Source organism: Lynx rufus, unplaced genomic scaffold (assembly GCF_022079265.1).
Source record: "Lynx rufus isolate CCGP_SWC_20201006 ecotype Redwood Valley unplaced genomic scaffold, mLynRuf1.p SCAF_2, whole genome shotgun sequence".
Taxonomy (NCBI): Eukaryota; Metazoa; Chordata; class Mammalia; order Carnivora; family Felidae; genus Lynx; species Lynx rufus.
Window position 1 is genome coordinate 78,167,445 of NW_025814834.1, and position 4,315 is coordinate 78,171,759.

At 36.5% G+C, this 4,315-nt stretch overlaps 1 pseudogene; it reads left to right on the forward strand.

Moving 5' to 3' along the window:
• The first annotated feature begins 3,269 nt into the window (after positions 1-3,269).
• Positions 3,270-4,052, forward strand: LOC124516086 (40S ribosomal protein S4-like; annotated as a pseudogene).
• The last annotated feature ends 263 nt before the right edge of the window (positions 4,053-4,315 follow it).

Sequence of the window (4,315 nt, forward strand, 5' to 3'; positions counted from 1 at the left end):
CCACAATTCATTTAGTGAGGTCAGGACTTGCTACAACACTTTTGAGCCCCTGATGGACTATGGCCAACAAGCTAAGGAAAGAATCCCTGAAAGATAGAGTAGAAGACTAATTAACGTGTGCTTGTAATCTGCCAACACTCTGGATTTTTCAGCACATGTACCAGCAGGTTCTTTCTATTGTTTATGTCAGTATGAATTGTCTTCCTAATTATTGAATTACCCAAATCAGAGGTCAAGGGTCACAGAGACCTGCCTCACCTCTGCCACTGTACCATCATCTTATTTTTCAAGGCTTTCAAGGGAAAATCAGATGCTTTTAAAACATAATCTGAGTAATTTTCCAATGGGGAAAAAAAAACATTATTTAAATGTCGGTCTGTGGAAACATTTAAGGATGAACTCTGTTGGACAATGTGTACACACTCTAGAAGAGAGGCAGTGATTGTGAATAAAGCACCTTGAACTGAAGTGGTCCACAGAAGCTACTCTCTCGTCTACTTCATCCTTATTGATCCAACTGTCTTTCACAGCTAGTGTTTTCATACTGATATCACAAACTGTATGTTCCAGAACAGTGAAGTATGAGCTTATTTTCCAGCAATAATTTGTTAAAGGCTGAAGAACTGGCATTTACTAAAAAGAAAAAAAAAAGTAACTTATTCACTTTGTTATTTACCCTTCTGAGAACATTGCTTCTGTAGAATACATTAAGAATATGCTTCAAAAAATAGCTTATAAATGAAAGGTCAACATACTGAAGCAAATCATCTAATTACTCCATATCACAGAATAAGGAACATTTTAATTTCCATATTTTATCCCTGGATTTGAATCATTCTGAGACTGTCAAGATTAATGCAAAGTTCATTTGACCAAACAAAATGGCAAAAAAGAAGTGATTTAAACATTTTAAAGTTCTTTTAATAAATTATGTCTTTTGCTGAGAGAGTACAGTCTAATTTAATATATTTAAATATTTAGTTACCTTCTGAAAAATGTTTCAGACAAATAAATTGCTCTAGTTAATAATACAGTAATGTATACTTGATAGTTGCTGAGAGTAACTCAAACCTTCTCACCGCACCCACATGCAAGTTACATGTGTGAGGTGATGGATGTGTTAGTTATCTTGATCTTAGAAATCATTCTATGTGTGTGTATGCATCTATATAATGATATTGTACACTTTCAATATATACAATTACATTTGTCAATTACTCCTTAATAAAGTTGTAAAAAAGAATTTTTATGCATCTTTTGTCTAGTTCTTGATCTTTATCATTAATTTATTTTCTGTGTGCCTATAAACACACGAGATTTTTTTTTATATTTGTTTTCAAGGGTTTTTTTTTAAAAGATTATTTATTTTGAGAAAGAGAGAGAGCACATGTATGCAAGCAAGGAAGGGGCAGAGAGACAGAGAGAGAGAACACGTGTATTCAAGCAAGGAAGGGGAAGAGAGAGAGAGAGAGAGAGAGAGAGAGAGAGAGAGAGAATCCTAAGTAGGCTCCTCACTGTCAGCACAGGAGCCTGACACCAGGCCCGATCTGACAAACCATGAGATTACAAACTGAGCTGAAATCAAGAGTCATACACTCAACCAACTGAGCCACCCAGGCACCCCATAAATGCATGTTTTAATTATCAGTCACTGTATTTGTTGTTGGGCTGCCATTACAAAATACCACATACTGGCTGTCATTAAAAAAAAAAAAAAAAAGAAAGAAAAAAAAAGGAAATTTACTTTTCCCCCATCCAGAGGATGGAAGTCCAAAATTATGGTGCCGGCAGGGTTAGATACTTTGAAGGCCTTTCTCCCTGGCTTCCAGATGGCCACTCTCTTGCTACTTTTTATATATTTGTTCCTATGTGTGTGGGTATTCCTGGTGTCTCTTCCTCATCTTGTAAAGACCCCAGTGCCACTGGATTAGGGCCCTACTTTAAGCCTTGTTTTAAGTTAAGCGCCTCTTTAAAGATTTAATCTCCAAATACGCTCACATTCTGAGGTGCTGGGAGTTGGGACTTCAACATGAATTTTGAAGAGACATAATTCAGCCCATAACAGTTATGTTGCTTTCTTTTTAGATATAAAATATATAAATAACAAATATTTTTATACCATCCTATTTTGATTGCTAAAATAGGGTGTGAGGCATGTCCCAATCGCTACTCCTGCCAGGAAGAAAGTGTCTGATTTGAAGAGAGCATTTTATCAATATTTGTTGAATAAATGAATGACTGGATCTAACACATAGTCATATTTTGTAAATTAGTATGTATATGCTCCAAAGGCTTCTCAAATGCAACTTCATCAAAACTGAATTCATCCCTTTCTCACAAATCCTTCCTTGTTCCACTGCCCCAGCCAGAATCCTTCACCTTTTTTTCTGTTTTCCTCTCCCCACCAGTTAGTCACCAACTCTTGCAGATGCTATATGAGTTCATTGCTTCTAATAATATTCATGTATCAGAACTCTCCACTTCATAGCCCTCTGCCGCAGGATACGGAATGACATGTAAGTCCTCAAGTCAACCATGTACTTTGTCTCTTTTAATCTTTACCTTATGTTCATTCCTTAATCTAGAATTTCTTCCCATATATCTTTCACCTTTATTTGCAACTATCAAAATCCCTTTTGAATCTGGGGACTCAGTTAAAGTGTCACCTCTTGCTTAAAGTTTCTGTTGAACACAGCATCTGAGTGCTTCTTCTATTCTTCTCTTACCAGAGTCTGGTTAAAGGAAAACTTGGAAAAATTATAACCACTACAAACATGAAGATAACTCAATAAAATGGGTGGGTTCAAAATTAAAATAGTCATATCAAGAACCAGTAGGCTTCCTATGTGTAAATCAAAACCTGCTACAGGTTATAATGGAAAGAGACAACATTTGCAATAACAACTGTGTAAAATATCTAGGATAATAGGAACTGTAAAAAACCCCTCCAAAGAAAACTCTAAAAAACCGGTGAGAAATACAAATGAGGACTGGAACAAATTGAAAGAGTACTACATTCATGAGTAAGTGGACTCATAAAGATTTCACCTATTCCTAATCTATACATTTTATATTTGTCCAATAAAAACACCAGTATTATATTTTAACTTGATAAGCAGATTCTAAAAGTCAAACAGAAAATAGACAAGTAAAAATAGCCACAAAAATTGTAGGAAAATGAGTAATAACTCATTTCTAATATCACAAGAAATACCATATGAATCATAGCTCTGAAGCCATAAAAGAAGCTTTTTGTTCCTGGAACAGCCATGGCTCATGGTCCCAAGAAACATATGAAGCATAGAGCAGCTCTAAAGCATCGGATGCTAGATTAACTGGTGTGTCTGTTCCTCATCCAAATACATACAAATCTCCATAGGCTGAGATAATGTCTCCCTTTCATTATTTTCCTAAGGAGCAGGCTTATGTGTGCCCTAACAGAAGATGAAGTAAAGAAGATAAGCCTGTAGTGTTTCATTAAGATAGGCAGCAAGGTCCAAACTGATATAACCTACCTCCTGGTTTTATGGATGTCAAAAGCAGTGGCATTTAGACATCTTGGTGTCTAACCCGTGACACCAAGAGTCACTTTACTATTCATGGTATTCCATCTGAGGAAACCAAGTACAGGTTGTGCAAAGTGAGAAAGATCCTTGTGGAAACCAAAGGAATCCCTCATCCGATGACCACTGATGCTTGCACAATCCACTACCCTAATACCCTCATCAAGGCGAATGACACTATTCATACTGATGTGGAGACTTGGAAGTTTACTACTTTCATCAAGTTTGACACTGGTAATTTGTATATGGTGACTGAAGGTGTTAACGTAGGAAGAATTGGTGTGACCACCAACAGAGAGCGACACACTGGTTCAGTGTAGTTCATGTCAAAGATGCCAGTGGCAACAGCTTTGCCAACCAGCTCTCCCACATTTTCATTATTCACAAAGGCAATAAACAATGGGTTTCTCTTCCCTTTGGAAAGGTACCTGCCTCACCAATGCTGGAGAGAGAGACAAGACACGGGCAGCCAAACAGAGCAGTGGGTGAAATGGTTTCTTGGTGATATGATTGGAAGTCTTTATACTTAAAGATAATACAGCATGAAAAACAGTGGTAAAAGGCAACATGGGACACTTTATAGAATACTTGTGTGAAAATGGCCTTTAAAACTATGAAAAACTCCTGAAATCAGTTAATAAAATGTTGATAAACCAAGTTCATCTACATATCAATTCCACTATAGTCAATGTCTCAGATAGAAAAAAATAGTTTGCCCAAAGTGAGTGATTTGAAAAGTGTTGAATGAAAGG